Source organism: Hevea brasiliensis, chromosome 6 (assembly GCF_030052815.1).
Source record: "Hevea brasiliensis isolate MT/VB/25A 57/8 chromosome 6, ASM3005281v1, whole genome shotgun sequence".
NCBI classification, from domain to species: Eukaryota; Viridiplantae; Streptophyta; class Magnoliopsida; order Malpighiales; family Euphorbiaceae; genus Hevea; species Hevea brasiliensis.
In genome coordinates, this window is record NC_079498.1 from 21307483 (window position 1) to 21333868 (window position 26386).

The window sequence follows — 26386 nt, forward strand, 5'->3', positions numbered from 1 at the left end:
AATAAAACAGTGCAACATAAGACACTAAAACTGAAAATTTGCAAATTTGCTTAAAAGACTTAAATTTTGAGTAAACAATCAAAACCAACAAATTTAGTAACCAATATGTGGTATGTGGGTGAAATTGGAATTCCCATACCTATTAAGCCTTAGAAAGTCAACAAATTGACTTGAATAGAGTTGTGAATAGTTACTCCGAAACACAAATTTTAAAGAACGTCAAGTTTAGCATATTAAAGCTAGGTAAAAGTAAATTTGAATTTATTTTTAGATTTATGATAAGTTATGATACTGAAACACTATAAAACTGTGTATTTTAGCGGAAAAGAATATCGGGAAAGAACCCGAGGGATAGAGTCAAGGCCAAGAGGCGACTCATATAAGGTTTGTGCACAACATAGAATTTCTGTAAATTTTCTCCTACGAATTATTTTTGAATGAATTCAGATATTAAATTGTGACACACTTGGATTGAAATGTTTATTATGCTTTTGATTTAAATTGTTGAAAGATTAATTGCTTGTGTTTGAAATGACAATAAATATTTAGTAAATTGTTAAGACAGTTTTGAAACCACAGTGTCATGACCACATATTTAAATATCTCACTAGCATGACTAGTGGGGGAAAATCAGTTTCGAATTTTGATTCCTTCTCTAGCTGAAGTGTTGAGGTGTGTGCCAGTAGAAGAAGAAAAAGAATGGGTTCCCATATATTTGAGCTAGCTAGCCTTGTATTGCGACTTCTCCTTAGCCTCTGGCTACTAAGATGATATTTGTTTCGAATGGCATGATATAACTGTGTGTTTTTATGAAATTTGTTTTGAGACTTTCGAAATTAAATTGTTTGGATTAAAATTTTATAAGTCATGTTTTGAATGTATTGCTCATGTTTAATTTAATTTTTGAATAAATATGATTTAAATTCCGCATAAAGATTATTTTAGTATGTTGTGCATCACTGAGTCCCAGTACTCAGCAATGGCTGTTATTGCTGTCACAGATATAGAGACTAGAGGAGCAGCAGAGTTAGTTGTTGAGGATTGTGGAGCGACTTACCCTGAATGTGACACCCCTTACCTGTCTACAGTGTAGCCGAGCAAGATATGCCACACAGTGTACCGGAACACCCTATTTTAATTCAATCATTTTTATTCTTCCTAATTTATTATTATTATTATTATTTTCATAGTTATGGAGTACAATTTGTGAAATATAATTCATTTCAGTCATTTATTGAAATCATAAATTTATTGAGGTTCTGTAAATTTTATAGAAAATCCGGCAGAGTACCGGCTAAAAATGGAGAAAACAGTTCTTCGGAACCTGTGAAAAACACTTTCAATATTTTTAATCAATCCCAAACTCCATTTCATCAACAAAATCCCAATATTTTTTTCAACAACATTTCCATTCCTCAATCATTCATCTCATATGATAATCATGTAAAAGTCATAAATAAATATTCACTTTTTCATTTATAAACACAATTTCCACTATTTACATTAATACCAAAATACATTACATAAATTTCAATTACATATGAGAAAATAAAAGTTAATTACAAAATACCCAAAATGAAACCTAGTGTCCTACCAATGCACTGACGTCGGTGAGGTGACATGGACACTATGCAGAGTTGCAGAAGATCTCACCCAGTCTGTGGTCTATTGGGCTCTCGGTCGGTCTCTCCAGAACCTACGCGTGGCAAAAGCAATGCGCTAAGCAATAATGCTTAGTGGTGCCAATAATAAAATAAAAAGAAATAACAGAAAATAAATATGCAGTGAATGTATTGATGTCTCATTGCAAATAAATTTTCGATGAGTATTTGCAGTCTTACTTATTTTGTACTTGTTATATTCATTATTTCATTAAATTTATCCACTTTCATTTTTGGTTGCCCAAGTAACCTATCTTTGGACGATTGGATGGATAAGCAGTTAAAGCGCCTTTGGGTATCAAGTACCTCAGACCGTCACACCATCGGTCACATATGTGTCTCCCGGTGTTCAACAGAACAGCTAATAAGCTATAATAACATTAGGCACAAGGCCAAGTATCAAAATAATGTCAAAATGGCTAAAAGCCATGAAATCACAGAATGGCATAACACCAAGTGCAGTACTGCTAACTGAACCCTATTGGCATGCCAACCTATCCAAACCAATCACATTAGGCCTACTAGGGCATTTTGCACTTTTAAGTTTCACAATTTTTGAATTTCAAGTTTGAATGTTACTATTCATTTCATTAGTCAACTAAAATGTTGAATTTTGCATAGACAATAGGTACATTGGTTTTAATACTCCCAACATACCACATTTTGCATTCAAAATTTGTTGGTATTGGTTGCCAATACCATTTCTAAGCTTAATGTTAATTGGACAAAATTTTTAGTTTTCATGCTTTGTTTTTACTGTTTCATTAGTCATTTTTGCAGTGGGAATTTGGCAAAATGATCAACATGAAAGTTGTTCCTTATTTTGTCTAGTTGAATTTCCTTTTTTGAATCACTCCATTTGGAGTTTTGTTGCTCAAGTTATGGTCCAAAAACCACAACTGGCCGGATTGAAATTTTTCTGGACTGATCATATCTATATTGCAGTGAACAGTGACTGCAACTCACTTGTTGGATAGATTCTGGTCATAATTTGGGTTAGGTTTCTTCATGAAAGTTGTTGTTCTATATCTCAGCTTGTTTTTGGTAAAATTTCAGGTCAATTGGACCATTCTACACTGAGTTATGGCCAAATGACCAAACACTGTTCATTTGGTCATTCTACAGAAACAGACTGCAGGTCACCCAGATTGGGGCAAGCTTTTGGTCCACTTGGTTTGGTCTTATGGGCATGGTTTCTTCACCAAAGTTGTGCCATTATGTGTCTAGTTTCATGTCCAATTAGCCTTGCACCAATTGAACCTCTACAATTCAAGTTATGGCTGCCCAAACCTGCTGGACTCATGTCCAGTCTGCAGTCACCTAGAGGCGACCACACTAAACCAACTCCCATCACTAAACACACTTCATTTCTTGTTTACCCATAACCAAATGGTCACTAATTGACCATTAAAACTCACTTTCATCATTACATGATCAAAGTCTCAATTTCATGCTCAAACCCTAACTCCAATTTCCAATTCATGGCATACACACACCAAACTCATACCAAATCACTTTATCCATCATCTATACTCATCAATAACATAATTAAGCCACTTAATTTCATCAAAAACCAACAATCCTTAAACTTTCTCATGGCTGTCAAATTTAGAGATTTCATTTACTCAAGTTTTTCTTTTAATTTCACACAATTTCTACTTGATTTAGCATGCTTACAAGATTAAAGAAAGAAAAGAAATTGTTTAGTGCACTAACCTTTTTGAGCTTCACTTAACCTTGATTAAACCTCCCTAATCTCTTCTTCTTTGGCTGCCAATAGCTTTTTGTAGGTGAAAGATCAAATTTTTGTGAAGGGACTTGGCAATTTTAGTGAACAAATGGAGAGGAAATTCAAGCTTTTAAGCTTGAAAATAGTGGAACCTCTTCTCTCTCTCTCTCTCTCAACGTTTTTAGCTGCCCAAAGGTTGAAGATGCAGATTGGTTTTTCAATTTTTTGGTCTCTTTTATCTCTTTTAATGAGTTTAACAAATTGTGATTAGTGGAGGAAATTTAAATGACATCATATGATGTCATAATTAGCATTTTTGTTTTATTTTCTTTTCTTCTCTTCTCTACTCATTTTCAATTTAATTTTTAGCAATATTTATTCATATTTTAGATCATAATAATTATTTGCTTAACTGGACAAGTCAGCCAAAAATCATCTCTGAAGACGAAATGACCAAAATGCCCTCCGTTTGGCTTAACGGGCCAAAATTGTCTATACCGATTGAAAAATTTTTCTAAGTATTTTTTTGGTATTCTAATACCATAAGAACCTCAATGACCCTTCTCTGGAGTCCCAAAAATTATTTTATAATTTTTCCCCCGGGTCTAGGGCTCCTAGTTGTGAGAACTGCAACTTCTCACTAGGTTACCCATCGCTAGGGCACCGGCTCATTTAACTTGATTGTATTTTATTTCTAAAATTTTTCCTAAATTTTTCTTATTAATATTTGAGTTAATTATGGTTCCTCACTTTAGTTTAAATATTTTTTTCCAGACTTTCTAGCTGTCCAGACCGACACCGATCACCGGAACAGTAGAATGTGCGAAATTGCTACAGGGAGGGTGTTACAACTCTTCTCCTCTAATTTAAATTTCATCCTCGAAATTTGCCTGATGCAAACAGTTGAGGGAACTGTCGCCTCATCGTCTCTTCACTTTCCCAAGTTGCCTCCTCGGTGTTGTGGTGCCTCCAAAGCACTTTCACCAGTAGAATCTGCTTATTTCTCAACTCTTTCACTTCCCGAGCCAGGATCCGTATGGGTTCTTCTTCACATGTCAAATCCGGTTGTACTTCAAATTCTTCCATGGAGATGACATGTGAAGGATCTGAGCGGTATCTTCTTAGCATAGATACGTGGAACACATTGTGGATCTTGTCCAGTTCTGGTGGTAAAGCTAGCCTGTAGGCCACTGGACCCACACGTTCAATGACTTCATATGGACCAATGAACCTAGGGCTTAACTTACCTTTTCTTCCAAATCTCAGTACCTTCTTCCATGGTGAAACCTTGAGGAACACTTGTCGCCAACCGCATATTCTATTTCTTTTCTCTTCAAGTCGGCATAGGATTTTCTGTCTGTCTGAGGCAACCTTCAGATTGGCTTTGATTAGTTTTACCTTCTCCTCAGTCTGTTTCACCAGGTCTGACCCTACTAGTTTATCTTCGCCCAATTCAGTCCAGCACACTGGAGTTCTACATTTCCTCCCATATAGTGCTTCATACGGGGCCATTTGGATACTAGCTTGGTGGCTATTGTTATATGCAAATTCTGCCAGTGGAAGGTATCTATCCCAACTTCCCTCAACTCAATGACACAACTCCTCAGCATATCCTCAAGGACCTGACATATATTTCACATTATTATTACCATTTCAGTTCAATATGTGTATTAGTTTAATTGGTTTCAATTGTTTACCTGGATTACTCTTTATGATTGCCTATCTGTCTGAGGATGGAAAGCTGTGCTGAAGTGGAGTTGTGTACCCAAGGACTCATGCAACTTCTTCCAAAATCTCGATATAAACCTTGGGTCTCGATCAGATATGATGGAAAGTGAAATTCCATGCAATCTAACTATCTCACTGATATACAATTCTGCTAATTTCTCTAGTGAGTAGTCAGTCCTAATCGAGAAAGTGTCTTGACCGTCAATCTATCTACTATCACCCATACTGCATCATGCTTCTTTTGGGTGAGAGGTAGACCACTTACAAAATCCATGGTGACCCGATCCCATTTCCATTCAGGTATGCGTATAGGCTGTAGCAAACCTGATGGAACTTGATGTTCTGCCTTGACTTGCTGACATGTCAAGCATTTAGTCACATAGTCAGCTATGTCCTTCTTCATACCAGGCCACCAATACTGAAGCTTCAGATCAAGATACATTTTTGTACTTCCTGGGTGCATAGCATACACACTAATGTGTGCCTCTTTTAGAATACTGGCCTTCAATTCCCCATCATCTGGTACACATAGTCTTCCTTTGTAGTACAGACACCCATCTGTTTTCACTTCATAGTCAGTTTCTTTCCCTTCTAGGATTTTTCTCATAATAGCCTTTAGCTTCTCATCTACCTTCTGCCCATCTAAAATCTGCTGTAACAGGTTTGGCCTCACTTGCAACTCAGCCAAAATAGCTCCATCTCGAACCAAAGATAGACGGACATTCAATGATCTCAAAGCTGTGATGGATTTTCTGCTCAAAGCATCAGCAACTACATTTTCCTTCCTAGGATGGTAGTCAATTACACAATCATAGTCCTTCAGGAACTCAATCCATCGCCTCTATCTAAGGTTGAGCTCCTTCTGAGTTGGCAAATATTTTAGACTTTTGTGGTCTGTGTAAATGTAGCACTTTTCACCATATAAGTAGTGCCTCCATATCTTCAGTGTGAAGATAATTGCTACAAGCTCTAGATCATGGGTAGGGTAATTCTGTTCATGTGGCCTTAGTTACCTGGAAGCATAAGCGACCACCTTCCCCTCTTGCATCAATACACACCCTAACCCATTATGAGAGGCATCACGAGACCACAAAGTCCTTTCGACACCTTGGCTGTGTGCTGCTGGTGCCTCTGTCAACATAGCCTTCAACTTCTCAAAACTGGTCTGACACTTGTCATTCCAGTCAAATCTGACATTCTTGTGTAACAACAGGTCATTGGAGCAGCTATTAAGGAAAATCCCTTCACAAATCTTCTGTAATACCAAGCTAGCCTCAAGAAACTTCTGACCTCAGTTGTATTCCTGGGAGGCTTCCATTCCATCACTGCTTCTATTTTCTTAGGATCCACTCTAATCCCATCAGCTGACACTATGTGTCCAAGGAATGCAATTTCATTTAACCAGAAGTCACACTTTGACAACTTAGCATACAGCTTCTTTTCTCTCAGGGTTTGTAGAACAATCCTCAAATGTTCATCATGTTCTTCCCAGGTCTTGGAATACACCAAAATATCATCAATAAAGACCACTACGAACCGATCTAGGTATGGATGGAAGATACGGTTCTTAAGGTCCATGAATGCCGCTAGTGCATTTGTTAGGCCAAAGGGCATAACCAGAAACTCATAATGCCCATACCGGGTCCTGAATGCAGTCTTTGGCACATCTGCATCCTTCACCCTCAACTGATGATACCCTGATCTGAGATCAATTTTAGAAAATATCCTGCTCCCTTCAACTGATCAAACAGATCATCAATTCTAGGCAATGGATATTTATTCTTCATAGTTACTTTATTCAACTGCCGGTAATCAATGCATAACCTCAAAGTCCCATCCTTCTTCTTTACAAACAGCACTGGAGCTCCCCATGGTGACACACTGGGGCGTATGAACCCCTTATCCAGTAACTCTTATAACTAAATTTTCAATTCTTTCAATTCTGTGGGTGCCATCCTATAAGGAGCAATAGAGATTGGTCTTTGTACCGGCGATATCTCAATAGCAAATTCGACTTCCCTTTACGGTGGTAAGCCGGGCAATTCTTGAGGAACACATCCAGGAAGTCTTTTCTGTGGGTATGTCACATAGATCCGCTTAGCACTTTGCCTAGTATCCACCACATGTGCTAGGTAGGCTTCACAGCCTTTTCTCATTAGTTTTCTTGCAACTGTGGCTGAGATGACATTGGACCAAAAATCTGTCCTTTCCCCCATAACTGTAATCACATTACCCTCAGGAGTTTTCAAAGAAATCCTCTTCAGTTTACAATCAACCATTGCCTGATGACGTGACAACCAGTCCATTCCCAAAATCACATCAAACTCATGGAAAGGCACCTCAATCAAGTCTGCCAAGAATTCATACCCCTGAATCCTTAACGGGCAACCATTGTACACTTTGTTCACCACTACACTGTGGCCCAATGGATTAGTGACCAGAATGTCTTGGTCACTCTCCCTTACTAGTATCCCCCTTTCTACGAGTAGGTTGATGCAGATGTATGAATGAGTGGATCCTGGATCCACCAATGCATGCACATATGTATTGTAGAGGGAGAACGTACCCCTGATGACGTCCGGGGCATCTTGCTCCTCCTGAGCTCTCATGGCATAGGCTCTGCGGGTGGTCCGCCTCGAGCCTCTCTCTGGGCTCGGATGTAGGCCTCTGTGATGGTCCCACGCCTCAGATTTGCGATTTCCTACCCCTTTGTGGTGCGAGGCGGTGCATGCGCTTGTGTTGGAGCAGCTGTAGTAGTTCTGCGTGGACAGTTCCTTAACTGATGCTCTGTCAACCCACACCTTAAGCAGGCACCAGTCACTCTCCAACACTCCCCCTTATGCCACTTCAAACAATGTGGACATGCAGAAGATCTTTGGGTGGTCCCTAAACCTGTCCTGGAGAGCGCCCACTGATGGTGTGGACTGACCTCTCCTAGGGGTGAACTATGGCCTGGGCCCCTGAGACTGACCCTGACCTTGTGGTTGACCTGAACTCTGTGCAGGTGGACCTTTGAACTTCTTCCCAAGTGCAGGAGATGAACTAGACTGACCCAGGCCCCTCTTCTGCTGTCTCTCTCTTCTGGTCTGCTCACTTATTCTAACCTTTTCAACTTTTATTGCAGCTTTCACTAACTTGGTGAAGTCTATGATTCCCAAGGCAGTAATCATGATCTTTATGTTGTCATTTACTCCCTCTTCAAATATCTTACACCTTTCAGCCTCATTAGGGACTATCTCCCTTCCGTAGTGGCTCAATCTGACAAATTCCTTTTCATACTCGGCCATTGTCAGTTGTCTCTGCCTCAGGTTAATGAACTCTCTTCTTCTCTCTTCCAGGTATACACTACCCACATATTTCTTCTTGAATTCTAAGAGGTAGAAGTCCTAAGTTATTACTTCTGGTTGCACTTCACTAGACACCGTATCCCACCATTTATATGCATCATCTTGCAACAGAGATATGGCAGCTTCTAGGTTTTGCTCTGGAGTGCAGTGGAGTTGTTTTAAAACCCTTCTTGTTCTGTTCAACCAATTTTCAGCTGCAACAGAATCATCTTCTCTCTTGCCAAAGAAATCCACTGCTCCAAATTTTCTTAGTCTTTCTAGGTGTGATTTCTGCTGTGGAGGTGGTGGTGGTGGTGGCATTATCTTAGCCATTTGTCTGAAGAATTCGGCCATTTGCTGAAACATGGCCTGTGGAGGCTGAGCAGGCTCTGCTGGAGCTGGTGGAGCAGGTTCTCCCCTACCCCCAGTCTCAGCTACTGTAGGTGGAGCATGACTCTCCACTTCCTCCTCAACTACCCTCTGAGATGTGGGGTAAAATAACAAAGACAAACAGATCTGCATTAGTGTCATCTCGACTCTTACAAATGCAATGCATGGTATGGACTCAATCTAGGCCCAGAAACGCCTAAACCATGCTCTGATACCACTAAATGTGACACCCCTTACCCGTCTATAGTGTAGCCGAGCAAGATATGCCACACAGTGTACCGGAACACCCTATTTTAATTCAATCATTTTTATTCTTCCTAATTTATTTTTTTTTCATAGTTATGGAGTACAATTTGTGAAATATAATTCATTTCAGTCATTTATTGAAATCATAAATTTATTGAGGTTCCGTAAATTTTATAGAAAATCCGACAGAGTACCGGCTAAAAATGGAGAAAACAGTTCTTCGGAACCTGTGAAAAACACTTCTAATATTTTCAATCAATCCCAAACTCCATTTCATCAACAAAATCCCAATATTTGTTTTAACAACATTTCCATTCCTCAATCATTCATCTCATATGATAATCATGTAAAAGTCATAAATAAATATTCACTTTTTCATTCATAAACACAATTTCCACTATTTACATTAATACCAAAATACATTACATAAGTTTCAATTACATATGAGAAAATAAAAGTTAATTACAAAATACCCAAAATGAAACCTAGTGTCCTTCCAATGCACTAACGTCGGTGAGGTGACACGGATACTATGCAGAGCTGCAGAAGGTCTCACCCAGTCTGTGGTCTACTGGGCTCTCGGTCAGTCTCTCCAGAACCTACATGTGGCAAAAGCAACGTGCTAAGCAATAATGCTTAGTGGTTCCAATAATAAAATAAAAAGAAATAACAAAAAATAAATATGCAGTGAACGTATTGATGTCTCATTGCAAATAAATTTTCGATGAGTATTTGTAGTCTTACTTATTTTGTACTTGTTATATTCATTATTTCATTAAATTTATCCACTTTCATTTTTGGTTGCCTAAGTAACCTATACTGGATGACTGGATGACTGGACTAGATAAACGGGTAAACTGGCACTGGGTATCAAGTACCTCGGGCCGTCACACCATCGGTCACATATGTGTCTCCCGGTGTGCAACAGAACAGCTAATAAGCTGTAATAACATTAGGCACAAGGCCAAGTATCAACATAATGTCAAAATGGCTAAAAGCCATGAAATCACAGAATGGCATAACACCATGTGCAGTATTGGCATGCCAACCTATCCAAACCAATCACATTAGGCCTACTAGGGCATTTTGCACTTTTAAGTTTCACAATTTTTGAATTTCAAGTTTGAATGTTACTATTCATTTCATTAGTCAACTAAAATGTTGAATTTTGCATAGACAATAGGTACATTGGTTTTAATACTCCCAACATACCACATTTTGCATTCAAAATTTGTTGGTATTGGTTGCCAATACCATTTCTAAGCTTAATGTTAATTGGACAAAATTTTTAGTTTTCATGCTTTGTCTTTACTATTTCATTAGTCATTTTTGCAGTGGGAATTTGGCAAAATGATCAACATGAAAGTTGTTCCGTATTTTGTCTAGTTGAATTTCCTTTTTTGAATCACTCCATTTGGAGTTTTGTAGCTCAAGTTATGGTCCAAAAACCACAACTGGCCAGATTGAAATTTTTCTGGACTGACCATATCTATAGTGCAGTGAACAGTGATTGCAACTCACTTGTTGGATAGATTTTGGTCATAATTTGGGTTAGGTTTCTTCATGAAAGTTGTTGGTCTATATCTCAGCTTCTTGCTGGGAAAATTTCAGGTCAATTGGACCATTCTACACTGAGTTATGGCCAAATGACCAAACACTATTCATTTGGTCATTCTGCAGAAACAGACTGCAGGTCACCGGGATTGGGGCAAGCTTTTGGTCCACTTGGTTTGGTCTTATGGGCATGGTTTCTTCACCAAAGTTGTGCCATTATGTGTCTAGTTTCATGTTCAATTAGCCTTGCACCAATTGAACCTCTACAATTCAAGTTATGGCTGCCCAAACCTGCTGGACTCATGTCCAGTGCGCAGTCACCTAGGCGACCACACTAAACCCAAATCCCATCACTAAACACACTTCATTTCTTGTTTACCCATAACCAAATGGTCACTAATTGACCATTAAAACTCACTTTCATTATTACATGATCAAAGTCTCAATTTCATGCTCAAACCCTAACTCTAATTTCCAATTCATGGCATACACACACCAAACTCATACCAAATCACTTTATCCATCATCTATACTCATCAATAACATAATTAAGCCACTTAATTTCATCAAAAACCAACAATCCTTAAACTTTCTCATGGCTGCCAAATTTAGAGATTTCATTTACTCAAGTTTTTCTTTTAATTTCACACAATTTCTACTTGATTTAGCATGCTTACAAGATTAAAGAAAGAAACTAAATTGTTTAGCGCACTAACGTTTTTGAGCTTCACTTAACCTTGATTAAACCTCCCTAATCTCTTCTTCTTTGGCTGCCAATAGCTTTTTGTAGGTGAAAGATCAAATTTTTGTGAAGGGACTTGGCAATTTTGGTGAACAAATGGAGAGGAAATTCAAGCTTTTAAGCTTGAAAATGGTGGAACCTCTTCTCTCTCTCTCTCTCTCTCTCTCAACGTTTTTAGCTGCCCAAAGGTTGAAGATGCAGATTGGTTTTTCAATTTTTTGGTCTCTTTTATCTCTTTTAATGAGTTTAACAAATTGTGATTGGTGGAGGAAATTTAAATGACATCATATGATGTCATAATTAGTATTTTGTTTCATTTTCTTTTCTTCTCTTCTCTACTCATTTTCAATTTAATTTTTAGCAATATTTATTCATATTTTAGTTCATAATAATTATTTGCTTAACTGGAAAAGTCGGCCAAAAATCATCTCTGAAGACGAAATGACCAAAATGCCCTCCGTTTGGCTTAACGGGCCAAATTTATCTGTACCGATTGAAAACTTTTTCTAAGTATTTTCTTGGTATTCTAATGCCATGAGAACCTCAATGACCCTTTTCTGGAGTCCCAAATATTATTTTATAATTTTTCCCCCGGGTCTAGAGCTCCTAGTTGTGAGAACCGCAACTTCTCACTAGGTTACCCATCGCTAGGGCACTGGCTCATTTAACTTGGTTGTATTTTATTTCTAAATTTTTTTCTAAATTTTTCTTATTAATATTTGAGTTAATTATGGTTCCTCACTTTAGTTTAAATATTTTTTTCCAGACGTTCTAGCTGTCTAGACCGACACCGATCACCGGAATAGTAGAATGTGCGTAATTGCTACAAGGAGGGTGTTACACTGAAGGTCTATCGGGTATATTTTATACCCTGATTGTAAAAACTATTTTGATATGCGTAAATGTATGTAACTGTATGGACATGTAAAATTGGTTATGAGCAGCTGTATAAAGCTTGTAATAAATTTTGTTTTGGATTTTTCCTAATGTAAATATTTAGAGTGATGTATATAAATTGTTTTATCTTTAATGAAATATGAATGGAAGTATTTTGTTTTAATTTGAATGAAATTGATTAATAGTATTTTGATGATTGTTGAATTTTAGAAATTGAGGAATGATGTTGAAATTGGTTGGGATGGTTATGGAATTGATGAAGTTGTTGAGATAAATCATTGGAAGTGCTTTTTACAGGTATTTGAAGAACTGTTTTCTCAAAATACAGACGGCACTCTGCCGAAATTTTTATAAAATTTGCAAAAAAATAAAATGAGATAAAAATCTTAACTAGTTTTCAAACTCTAATTAAATGTTTTGATACCTATTAGAAAATGCTCACCACTTATAAAAAGTAAGAAAATTGTTTTAAAATCCCTTATAGGGTACTTAATGAGTTATCGGTAGGTGAAGTTTGGTAGTTCATTAGGTATTCTACGGGATTATGTTATGCCTTACAGAGGGGTAAGGTGTGATAGTTTTCTTCATGAAAGTTGTAGGACTATGTCTCAGCTTTCCATCGGTATAAAATTCAGGTCATTTGGACCTTCCTAGACCAAGTTATGGTTATTTATGTAACTACTGTTCATTTGGTCATTTTTGTATAGGGCAGTGTGCCTAATTCTGGATTTGGCCTAAGTGTTCAATAAGTTATGGTCACTTTCTGGGCATGATTCCTGAATGAAAAATGTGCCATTTTGTGTCTAGTTTCATTCCCAATTGGCCTCACACCAATTAAGTTGGTAAATTTTTAGTTTTGGTCCCTAAAATGGACCTAGGTCAAGCTGCCTGCAGATTGACCCTCACCAATCTGAATTGGAACTTAGTTCCAACAATTCATACACACCACAAATGGTCACAATTGACCATTTCTCAACTCAAATAAGGTCAACTACATCATTTGGCAAATTCTCAAACTTTTCTTCAATTTTTCACGTGCTCAAAACCCTAGCTACACATAAAGTTTAATCTAATGCATTTCAAAGTGTACATTCATGATCTACACACCTAATTCACCTCAAATAACCATTCAAAACCATCAAACTCATTCATATCAAACCCTAACCCTAGTTGGATGAATTTCATATTTGGTCCCTCAACAATTGTTTTTGTTTGATTTTACACAATTTCTATGTTAAGTGAACTACAAACACAATAAATAAACTTAGATTTTCAAATTCAATTACTTACCTCCACTTGAACTTCAATTTTTCAAATTCTTCCCTTTTCCTCTTTTCTTTTCTTCTTCAATAGTTGAACTAAAGTGCTAGAACACGGTTTAACTTAATGGATTGGGAAAATTATGGCCAAAGTAAGGGTTTTGAGAAGTTTTAATCAAGCTTCCATGGAGGTTTAATGAGTGAAGGGAGAGAAAGTGAGGGTGGACGTCCAAAAGAAGAAGAAGGAAACAATTTTATTTCTTTTTGAATTTTAAACTTTATTAATTCATAATTATCCCAAAATTTTAATTTTTAAATATTAGATTTATTGCATCATGCTTATGTCATGCATAATGTCATAAACTTTTTGTTTTTTGGATTTTTCATTTCTTTTTCATTTCTTTTCCATTTACTTCTTTAATTTAATTCTTGATCCTGAAATTTTCTTTTCTCTGATTTTATTAGACAGTTAGGTCAGGAGTCAGCTTTAGGGGTGAATTGACCAAATTGTCCCTCACTGATTCAATCCGGTTTGCAAGTTATTCTATATTTTTTCCGGATCTCTGACCTAATTATTTAACCTGCTTAACAATCCTTTTTCATAATTTTCTCTTTTCCACTGTGTTCGCAATAGTCCTAAGGACCACAGCGTCACATTTTACGATTCAAAATTTGAGTTTAAATGACCTCATGATCATTTAGAAAGGTCCCCATCTGTGACTCGGCTCATTTAACTTCTTGTGTTCTGTTTTTCTTTTTTATACTTAACTATTTTGCAATTACTAATTATTTGTGTTCAGGGCTTAACTAGGTGTCTTAGATGTGGTTCTACTTCTCTTACTTGTCTGGACCGACACCGGTCACCGGAATAGTGAAATATACCAGGCTATGCAAATAGGGGTGTTACATATACTGCCCATGACTCTCTAAACTTTAGCACAAAATTTACCCATCAACAATAATTTCATCCACTGAAACTCATTCATCAATAGTATTTCTTCCAGCTTATGGTTCATAAGGGTTACAAGCCTTGGTAACTAACTCGATTTACTCCTGTCACTACTCTGATTGTCCTTTCATACTTAACATTAAGTACACACTTAGCATCATTTCCTTTTTAAGGAAAATGTGTGCAGACTAGTGCTTGCTAAATTCTTAAATACTGGGTCACCTCAACACAATTTCCCTTACTTATGTAGTCTTCTAGAGCTAAAAGCACGAGCTAAACTTGAAGAGAAAGAAAAATCTCTTTCTACAATCATTAGCTCACTGTTGTCTGAAGAATAATGTTCTACCCATGTCTCTTGGTCTTCTTCTTGAAATTTCATTATCTCTTTCTATAGTATATTAGCTGTAACAATCCTTCTGTTGTACAGCCAATTTGCCTGACATATCATCTTAAGATTTACTATCTCTATTATACTCCATTTTTACCTTTTATGCCTACCCTTGCTCTTTTGCATCCATATATTTTACTGTATTCTTAAAAATACCTTTCACTAACAGGCTCTTTCAGAACTGATTCCAATCATGCTAACTGCCATAACTCTTATCCTTGTACTTCTCAGTGACTTGTGACTACCACTCATACATATCTCTTCTTGCTCTATCTCCTATTATCATTCTATCACTTACTTTCATTCATGTTTCCTTATAAAGTGACCCTATTAGTCATACTGAAAATGCTTACCTAACCCTTGATCGCAGACCCCATAATAGATATCTCACCATCTCTACTCAAGACCTAAGCCTATGTGCCATTTTTCACCATTCTTTTGTTCATCATGCCTATTTGAACCATTAGGTTTACTTTTATTTAACTTGCTACTTATTAATTCACCCCTTTGCATGATAGGACAGTTCAAGGCACCATTACACATCTTATAACTTTTGCTTGCTTTGGTTACGTTCCTTAACTAACTTTCCTTATACTGTTAGAAGTTTAAATGCATCTTATCCCATTGCTACCTACTCCATCTTGGGAAACAAGAATAGATAGAGTTTGATCCATATCCTATAACTCTGAACTCCATGTTTTGGCTCCTGACACTGCTCGAATTATGACCTGCTCTAAGTCCTACACTTCTGGATTCTATATCTTGACAACTATCCTCACTCATATAATCTCATTCTGGGCTTTCTAATATTGCTTTTCAATTCATCCTATTTACCTTGCTCAAGATGGCACTTTACGTATTTTATATCTCACTTTGATCTTCCTAATCTTGTCCTATTCTTAGCTATTTGGTTTGCTCTTTAATTTATCTCTTTTATCTTACCCAAAATAAAACCTTGATTACTTTATTCCTTAGCTCTATTCTTCTTTTTGACTTGACAGTTATGCTAGATAACTGTACTTTTCAGTGTTTCTGCTAGGTCATCTTCACCTTTGTACTACTCAGAATTGGTCTTTTGATCACTCTGATTAGTTCTTCCACTACCATTCAAGTTTCTCTCCTGTTACATCTGAAACCAACTATCCAAATTTTTATTTCTATATTTCCTTGTAACACCCTCCCGATAGCAACTCCGTACATTCTACTGTTCCGGTGACCGGTGTCGGTCCGGACAGCTAGAACGTCCGGAAAAATATTTAAACTAAAGTGAGGGAACAAAATTAACTCAAATATTAATAAGAAAAATATAGTAAAAATTTTAGAAATGAAATACAACCAAGTGAAATGAGCCGGTGCCCAAGCGATGGGTAACCCAGAGGGAAGTTGCGGTTCTTGCAACGAGGAGCCCTAGACCCGGGAAAAAATTCATAAAATAATTTTTGGGACTCCAGAGAAGGATTACTGAGGTTCCTATGGCATTAGAATGCCAAGAAAATATTTAGAAAAATTTTTCAATCGGTACAGACAATTTTGACCCGTTAAGCCAAACGGAGGGCATTTTGGTCATTTCGCCTTCAGAGGTGATTTTTGGCCGACTTGTCCAGTTGAGTAAATAATTAATATGACATAAAATATGGATAAACATTACTAGAAATTAAATTGAAGATGAGTAGTGGAGGAAAGAAAAGAAAGTAAAGAAAAAGCTTATTTATGACATCATTGTGATGTCATTTAAAATTGCTAACCAATCACCATTAAGTAACCATTTGACTAACTAATAAAAGAGCTAAATAAAGACCAAGGAAGACCAAAAACCAGCTGCCTTTTCTTCAGCAAAAAACGTGAGTTTCTCTTCTTCCTCCCTCCATTGATGTTCAATCAAGCAAGCTTAATTTCCTACCTTGTTTCACCATAAAACCCTAACCCCACTTCATTAAAATTTTACCCTACACCTTAAACAAGCTTTTGGCAGCCAAGAAGAGGAAAGAAAGAGAAGTTTGAGTTGGGAAAAAAACTGCCCTATTCAAGGTTAGTGCACTATATACCTAAAACTCTTTAATTTCATGAAATGGAACTTGAATTTAGTAAGAAAATGTAATTTAAATGAACAAAATTCATGTGTATGTGTACATGAGTTTTGGCTGCCCTAGTGAAGGAATAGGAAGGAGTGTTTTTGATGAGCTTGAAGTGAACTAGAATCATGTAGGAAGTTTATAAACATAAGAATAATAAGTTGGTATGCTAACTAAGGCATTTTGTAGAAAACCTAATGTGAAGCTAGGGTTTTGGGGAGTGAAAATTGATTTGGCTTAGGAAATTGTTAGAGCACATTTTAATGGTCAATTAGTGACCATCTTAGGTAAGTTGACCATAAAATGGACTGAAAAATAGGATTGCAAAGTGAAGTTGCAGGCTGCCCTAGGACAGTAGCAGAGGGACTGAAAATTCAGTCCACTTGCACTGCCATAACTTGGGCTGTGTTGGTCCAATTGGTGTTTTGCCAATTGGACATGAAACTAGGCTTATAATGGCACATTTTTGCTGAAGAAACCATGCCCAAAAGACCAAAGCAAGAGGACCAAAACTTGGCCCCAATCCGGACACCCTGCAACAGCCCCTGCAGAATTGACTAAATGAATAGTAACTATTCATTTGGCCATAACTCACTGTAGATTTGGTTAATTGACCTGAAATTTTTACAGCAACAAGATAAGGTATAGACAAACAACTTTTATGAAGAAACCTACCCCAAATAATGCCATTAACCCATTCAAATGATTGGGCAAAGTTAAGTTATCAAACCTGCAACTCTGCAGATTTACATTTGAACAGTAATGTTTGGATGACTATAACTCCCTCTAGAAAACTCGGATTTAGGAGATTCTTGAACCGATGGAAACCTAAGGTATGGTAGAACATGTCATATGAAGAAAGTTAGACCAAATTATGAACTTAACTTGGTCAAATTACTGACCAAAGTTGGACCAAAATCTGTCAAAACCCAAAATTTTAGCATGAACAGTACACGTGAACAGTAAACTTATTTTGGCCATAACTTGAGCTACAAAACTCCAAATGGAGTGATTCAAAAAAAGAAATTCAACTAGACAAAATAAGGAACAACTTTCATGTTTACCATTTCCTCAAATTCCCACTGTAGAAATATCAAGTGGAACAATAAAGATGAAGCACCAAATCTGAAAATTTTGTTCAATTAGCATTAAGCTTAGAAATGGTATTGGCAACCAATACCAACAAGTTTTAAATACAAAATGTGGTATATTTGGGGTGTTAAAACCAATACACCTATTTTCTATCCAAAAGTCAACATTTTTGTTAACCAATGAGGTGAATAGTGACACCAAAACCAAAAATTGGCAATTTTGCCAAAATGACCTAAGCTTTGAGAAAGTGACCAAAACTAACAAGTTTTGAATATAAAATGTGGTATGTTGGGAGTATTAAAACCAATGTACCTATTGTTTATGCAAAAGTCAACATTTTAGTTGACTAATGAAATGAATAGTGACATGAAAACTTGAAATTCAAAAATTGTGAAACTTAAAAATGCAAAATGCCCTAGTAGGCCTAATGTGATTGGTTTGGATAGTTTGGCATGCCAATAGGGTATTGTTTTAGCGATCGCGAAAGGCTTTATGCCTGTATTCATGGTTTTATGCCCGTATTCATGGCTTTTATGCCCGTATTCATGGCTTTTATGCCGATTATGTGATATCATGGCTTTTTAGCCATACATCGCATACGTGGTTGGCGTTCTGCGTCCCATGGTATGACGGCCCGAGGCACCGCGGTGTCCAGGTGCCAACGACCGATATCGATCCGGTCGTTCAAGATAGGTTACTTGTGCATTGAAAAGTATAACTGTAATTGAACTGATTGTTAAAGAAAATACAAAAATTAAATATCAGGAATGATTATGATAGAATACAAAGAAACTCAAGATCATGAAGAAAATAATTAACAAAATGCATGAAGAAGTTAATATCATAAAACGTAATTAGCCCTCGACTAAACATTATGTTGGTAATTATTCATTTCTTATGAACACAATAGCAAGGAAATTATAATTTTTATTTGCATATTATATTTTCTTGTATTATTTGCACCACTAAGCTTTATGCTTAGCGCGTCGCTTTTGCAACGCGTGATGCGAAGATTTGGACAGAGGGCCCAGTAGACCACAGATTCGGTAAGGCAGTTCACAGTTCTGCATAGTGTCCGTGTCACCTCAACTTCTGCAGTGCATTGGTAGGACACTAGGTGTCATTTTGGCATTTTGTAACTAAATTTTTATTTTCTCATATGTATTTGGATCTATGTAATGTATTTTGATGTTCATATAAATAATGAAAGTTATGGTCATGATTGCAAATTTGAGCATTTATTTATTGTTTGTATATGAGTATTATGAGAAATGGATGTTTGAGAAATGAAAAGGTTGTTGAGAACTGAAATTGAGAAATGAATGGTTAAAAAATATTGAGATTTTGATATGGGAGTTTGTATGTGGATGAATATGATTATTAGAAGTGTTTTTCCTAAATGTGAATGTTGGAAGTGTTTTTCAATAATTGGAGTTTGAGATGATAAGACATGAATGTTGGAAGTGTTTTTCACAGGTTCCGAAGAACTGTTTTCTCCATTTTTAGCCGGTACTCTGCCGGATTTTCTTTAAAATTTTCGAAACCTCAAATAAATAATAATTTCGATAAATGGTTTAAATTGAATTATATTTCACAAGTTATGTTCAAAACTATGATAAAAATGAATTAAGATAAAATAAAGTGCTCCGGCACACTGAGTGGCATAACTTACTCGGCTACACTGTAGCTGAGTAAGGGGTGTCACATTCCTTTTATCTACTGATATTCTATGACTTATTTTCACTGACTTGCAGTCATTTTCCTTCCCTCTGCTTAACTACAAACTATCCTCTAATACTTCAAGGAGGAAATCTACAGGGATTCTATTTTCTTATATCCACTAAATTAGTCAAAACTTATGGTACTGGGTACCATAACCCGTCATTCAATTCATTGGCTTTTCATCCATTATTAGCCAATCACTTATAGTTCCTACAATGAAACTTATACCCTCTTAAGGATACTTGAGCCAACTACTCTCTACCACACTCTATAATCCCATCTGGGACATTATTCTTTAGGTCACCATCACTAGTAGTAATCTTCTGTCCTTACTGAAAGTATAATATCATACCCTACATCATAACTGACTGCAACAGGGATACTGCATCTTGCTGACACACAAAGGATATAGTATTCATACTAAACTTTAGGCAAAACATCTCTTGTAATGCCAAAACTGTCCAAGACCCCATACCAGATACAAGATGATCCCGCTAAGTAGGTGTCATCATTACACTATAACTGTAACATCCTCATTTTAGCTAGTCCGTACAGTCTACTTTTCCGGTGACCAGTGTCGGTCCGGACAGCTAGAACGTTCAGAAAAATATTTAAACTAAAGTGAGGAACCAAAAATTAACTCAAATAATTAATAAAAAAATTAAAATTAGGAAAAATTATAAAATAATTCTTGGGACTCTAGAGAAGGGTCATTGAGGTTCTTATGGCATTAGAATGCCAAGAAAATACTTAGAAAAATTTTTCAATCGGCAAAGACAATTTTGGCCCGTTAAGCCAAATGGAGAGCATTTTGGTCATTTCATCTTCAGAGATGATTTTTGGGCCAACTTGTCCAGTTAAATAAATAACTTATATAACATAAAATATGATTAAATGTTGTTAAAAATTTAATTGAAATTAATTGGACAAGAAAAGGATGGAAAAATGAAAGAAATTGAAATTATGACATCATAAGGATGTCATTAAAAGTCTCCAACCCAATCAAGTGTTGACACATGTCACCAAGGTATATAAAATAGGTAAATGGGCTGGAAAAAGAAAGAAAAAAAAATCAGAACTCCCTTCTTCTCTTCTTCTCCTTGACATAAAACCTCTCCCACCATAGCCCTCCATAGCCAAGCTTTACCCAAGCTTGATTTCTTGGGTTTTCATCCATTAAAACTTAAATCTCTCAACATAAAAACTTGCTCCCACACCTTAGTGATCCTTTTGGGAGCAAAAAAAAGAGGAAAACAAGAGTTTTAGCAAGTGGGAAAATCTCACTCCTTTGAGGTTAGTGACCTAACCATGAATTTTTCTTTAAATTCATGATAAGGACTTTGAATGAGTGTGAATTACAAAGAAAAAAAATTGTTGAATACCATTTATATGTAAACCCTAGATTGTTGGTAGCCATGGTTAGGGTTTGATTGTGTTGAGTTTAATGAAATTAAAAGACTATCATAGCTGCCCATAATATGTATTTACTAAGTGGATTGAAGAAATACAATGAAAATGCATGAAGGGTAATGTGTGAGTTAGGGTTTGGGGGTGGAAAAATGGGATTTTGTCCATGTGATGATGAAAATAGATTTTAATGGTCAATTAGTGACCATTTAGTTCTGTTTAAATAAAAAATGAAGTGTTTTGAGTGATGGGATTGGGTTTGGTGTGGCTACCATGAAAGTGACCTGCAGAATGGAGTGGCCTGCAGAATTGGACTTGAGTCCAGCAAGTTTGGGCAGTCATAACTTAAATTGTAGAGGTTCAATCGATGCAAGGCCAATTGGACATGAAACTAGACGCATAATGGCACAATTTTGGTGAAGAAACCATGCCCATAAAACCAAACCAAGTGGACCAAAAGCTTGCCCTAATCCGGGTGACCTGCAGTCTGTTTCTGCAGAATGACGCCATAACTCAGTGTAGAATGGTCCAATTGACCTAAACTTTTACCAACAACAAGCTGAGATATAGACCAATAACTTTCATGAAGAAACCTACCCCAAATTATGACCAGAATCTATCCAACAAGTGAGTTGCAGTCACTGTTCACTGCACTGTAGATATGGTGCCCAGAAAAATTTCAATCCGGCCAGTTGTGGTCTTTGGACCATAACTTGAGCTACAAAACTCCAAATGGAGTGATTCAAAAAAAAAAGGAAATTCAACTAGACAAAATAAGGAACAACTTTCATGTTGATCATTTTGCCAAATTCCCACTGCAAAAATGAGTAATGGAACAGTAAAAATAAGGTATGAAAACTGAAAATTCTGCTCAATTAACTTTAAACTTAGAAATGGTATTGGCAACCAATACCAACAAATTTTGAATGCAAAATATGGTATGTTAGGAGCATTAAAACCAATGTACCTATTGTCTATGCAAAAGTCAACATTTTGGTTGACTAATAAAGTGAATAGTAACACCAAAACTTGAAATTCAAAAATTGTAAAACTTAAAAATGTAATATGCCCTAGTATACCTAGCAAGATTGGTTTGGATAGCTTGGCATGCCAATAGGGTTCTGTTAGCAGTACTGCATATGGCTTCATGCCATTTTGTGTTTCATGGCTTTCCCATGCCATTTTGTGACATAATAGCCTTTGGCTATGTTATTTAAGTTGTTTCACTTGGGTTTTCACCCTGATGATTATTACAGCTTATTAGCTGTTCTGTTGCACACCGGGAGACACAATGTGACCGATGGTGTGATGGTCCGAGGTACTTAGTACCCAGTGCCAGTTTACCCATTTATCCAGTCCAGTCAACTAGTATGGGTTACTCGGGCAATGATAATAAACCTTACCAAATTTTAATCAAATAATAATGCAAATATTATCAGAAGTTAAATCTACTAAAAATGTAAACACACACATTCTGCATATTCGTTTTATTTTATGTTATTTTATATTTTTTTATATTGTCACCACTAAGCAGAATTGCTTAGCGCGTCACTTTTGCCACGTGCAGGTACTGGAGACCTAGCTGGTGAGCCCAGCAGACATCAGACCGGGTGAGCCTTCAGATTTGCATCCGGAGTCCTGAGTCACCTCACACCTGCAGTGCATATGGTATGACATAGGATTTTGGGAGCATTTTGTATTTTGGGCATTTTGTATTAGATTGGATTGTAATCCTAAACTCCTGTAATTATGTATTAATGTAAATATATGAAATTTCATATTAATGAGATCTTTTGCATAATGTATGTTGATAAAATGAAATGTTGAGAATTAATTGTGAATATGCTTCAAGTGATGAAGTGAACAGAAAAGTTTTGAAAATAGTATTGTGATTTGAGATTGAGATTTTGAGAATGACTTGAATGTGTATAACGGAGTTTGGATTTGGAAATTATTTTGGAAGTGTTTTTAAATAGGTTCAAAAGAACTATTTTTCCAATTTACAGCCGGCACTCTGCCATTTTCTATAAAATTTGCGGATAAATTCAGATTTATCAAAATTGAGAATAAATGAATTATAAAGGGATAAATTGTAATAGAAACATAAATTGGTGCTCCGGCACACTGAGTGGCATAACTTGCTTGGCTACACTGTAGATGGGTAAGGGGTGTCATATTTAGTGGTATCAGAGCATCAGTTTAGGCATTTCTGGGCCTAGATAGAGTGCATACCATTGCATTGCATTTGTAAGTATTGAGGTGACGCTGATGCAGATCTGTTTTTTTTTTCTTATTTTGAATAGGATATGGATCCTGCTTCACAAAGAGCAGTTGATGAAGAGGTGGAGAGTCATGCTCCACCAAGGGCTAAGTCTGGGGGCAGGGGAGAACCTGCTCCACCAGCAGCTGAGGCACCTACCCAACCTCAGTTTGCACTATTTCAACAAATGACTAAATTATACCGGCAAATGGTGGGGGCAATTCCACCACCACAACCAAAGCCACAACCTCCACCAACACCACAGAAATCTCATTTGGAGAAATTGAGGAAACATGGGGCTGTGGACTTCTTTGGGAAGAGGGAAGATGATCCCATAGCCGTAGAGAATTGGTTGGATAGAACCATCAGAGTGCTGAAACAGCTAAACTACACCCCTGAGCAGAACCTGGTGGGTGCTGTGTCCCTACTTCAGGATGATGCATATCAGTGGTGGGACACAGTAACCAGTGAGGTGCAACCTGAACGGATCACCTGGGAATTCTTCCTCACAGAGTTCAGGAAGAAATATATTAGCAAAGTGTATTTAGAAGAGTGAAGAAGGGAATTTATCAGTCTAAGACAGAGACAGTTGTCAGTGGCTGAGTATAAGCGTGAATTTGTCAAACTGAGCAGATATGGGAGGGAGATAGTCCCTACAGAGGCAGAGAGGTGCCGAAGGTTTGAAGAAGTGCTCAATGACAACATCAAAGTCATCATCACAGCACTGGAGATTATGGATTTTGCTAAACTGGTAGATGCAGCATCAAAAGTGGAAAGGGTCAGAATCAATGAACAAAATAGAAGGGAAAGACAGCAGAAGAGGGGTCTGGGTCAGTCCAGTACATTTTTTGGTCCCAGTAAGAAGAGTAAGGGTCCTCCTGCTCAGAGTTCAAGACCACCACAGGGTCAGGGTCAGTCTCAGGGGCTCAAACCACAGTTCACACCTAGGAAAGGCCAGTCCACACCATCAATGGGCAGCTCTCCAGGGATGGTGTTTAGGGGACCAGCCCCTATATCTTCTCGCTTGTCGATCTTGCCGAAGTGGCACAAGGGGGAATGTTGGCGAGTGACCGGTGCATGCTTACGGTGTGGATCGACAGAACACCAGATCAAGAATTATCCGAAGAGGACTACTGCAGTTGCTCCAACACAAACTGATAGACCTACTCCTGCACCACAAAGGGGTAGGAAGCCTGGTAAACCTGAGGCAACTGGTCCATCACTGAGGCCTGCATCCGAGTCAGCTGAGAGGCCAAACACTAGAATACCAGCCAGGGCCTATGCCATTAGAGCTCAGGAGGAGCAAGATGCCCCGGATGTCATCAGGGGTACGTTTTCCCTCTACAACACTTCTTTACATGCATTGGTGGATCCAGGATCCACTCATTCCTACATTTGCATCAAACTACCCATAGAGAGGGGAGTTCCAATAGAGGAGAGTGATCAAGATATTCTGGTCACAAATCCCCTAGGCCACAGTGTGGTAGTGAATAAGGTGTATAAAGGTTGCCCATTGAGGATTCAGGGGTATGAATTCTCGGCAGACCTAATTGAGTTACCCTTCCACGAGTTTGACGTGATTTTGAGAATGGACTGGTTGTCACGTCATCAGGCAATAGTTGATTGCAAATTGAAGAGCATTTCTCTGAAAACTTCTGAGGGTAATGAGATCACTGTTGTGGGTGAAAGGACATATTTCCTGTCCAATGTTATCTCAACCACGGTTGCAAGAAGATTGATGAGAAAAGGCTGTGAAGCTTACCTAGCGCATGTGGTTGATACTAGGCAAGCTAAGCCGAACCTGTGTGATATACCCACAGTGAGAGACTTCCCAGATGTGTTTCCTGAAGAGTTGCCTGGTTTACCACCAGAAAGGGAAGTCGAGTTTGCTATTGAGGTAATGCCAGGTACAACACCCATTTCTATTGCTCCTTATAGGATGGCACCCACTGAATTGAGGGAGTTGAAAACTCAGTTGCAAGAGTTGCTTGATAAGGGGTTCATACGCCCTAGTGTGTCACCATGGGGAGCTCCGGTGCTATTTGTGAAGAAGAAGGATGAAACTTTGAGATTGTGTATTGATTACCGGCAGTTGAATAAAGTAACTGTGAAGAACAAATATCCATTGCCCAGAATCGACGATCTGTTTGATCAGTTGAAAGGAGCTGGTGTATTTTCAAAAATTGATCTCAGATCAAGGTATCATCAGTTGAGGGTAAAGGATGCAGATGTGTCAAAAACTGCATTCAGAACCCGGTATGGGCATTATGAATTCTTAGTGATGCCGTTTGGGTTAACAAATGCACCAGCAGCATTTATGGACCTTATGAATCATATCTTCCATCCATACTTAGATCGGTTTGTAGTGGTCCTTATTAATGATATTCTGGTGTATTCCAAGACCAAGGAAGAACATGATGAACATTTGAGGATTGTTCTGCAAACCCTGCGAGAAAAGGAGTTGTATGGTAAGTTGTCCAAGTGTGACTTCTGGATGAGTGAAATCTCTTTCCTTGGGCACATAGTATCAGCAGAGGGGATTAGAGTAGATCCCAAAAAGATAGAAGTAGTGATGGAGTGGAAGCCTCCTAGAAATACAATTGAGGTCAGAAGTTTTTTGGGGCTAGCTGGGTATTACAGAAGATTTGTGAAGAGGTTCTCTCTTATAGCTACTCCAATGACCAAGTTGTTACACAAAAATGTGAAATTTGGCTAGAACGACAAGTGCCAAGCCAGTTTTGAGAGGCTGAAGGCTATGTTGACAAAAGCACCAGTGTTAACACAGCCAATGTCGGGATAAGACTTTGTGGTCTACAGTGATGCCTCACATAATGGGCTAGGGTGTGTATTAATGCAAGAGGGGAAAGTGGTCACCTATGCTTCCAGGCAGTTAAGGCCACATGAACAGAACTACCCTACTCATGACACAGGTTAGCGGAATTATCTTCGCACTGAAGATATGGA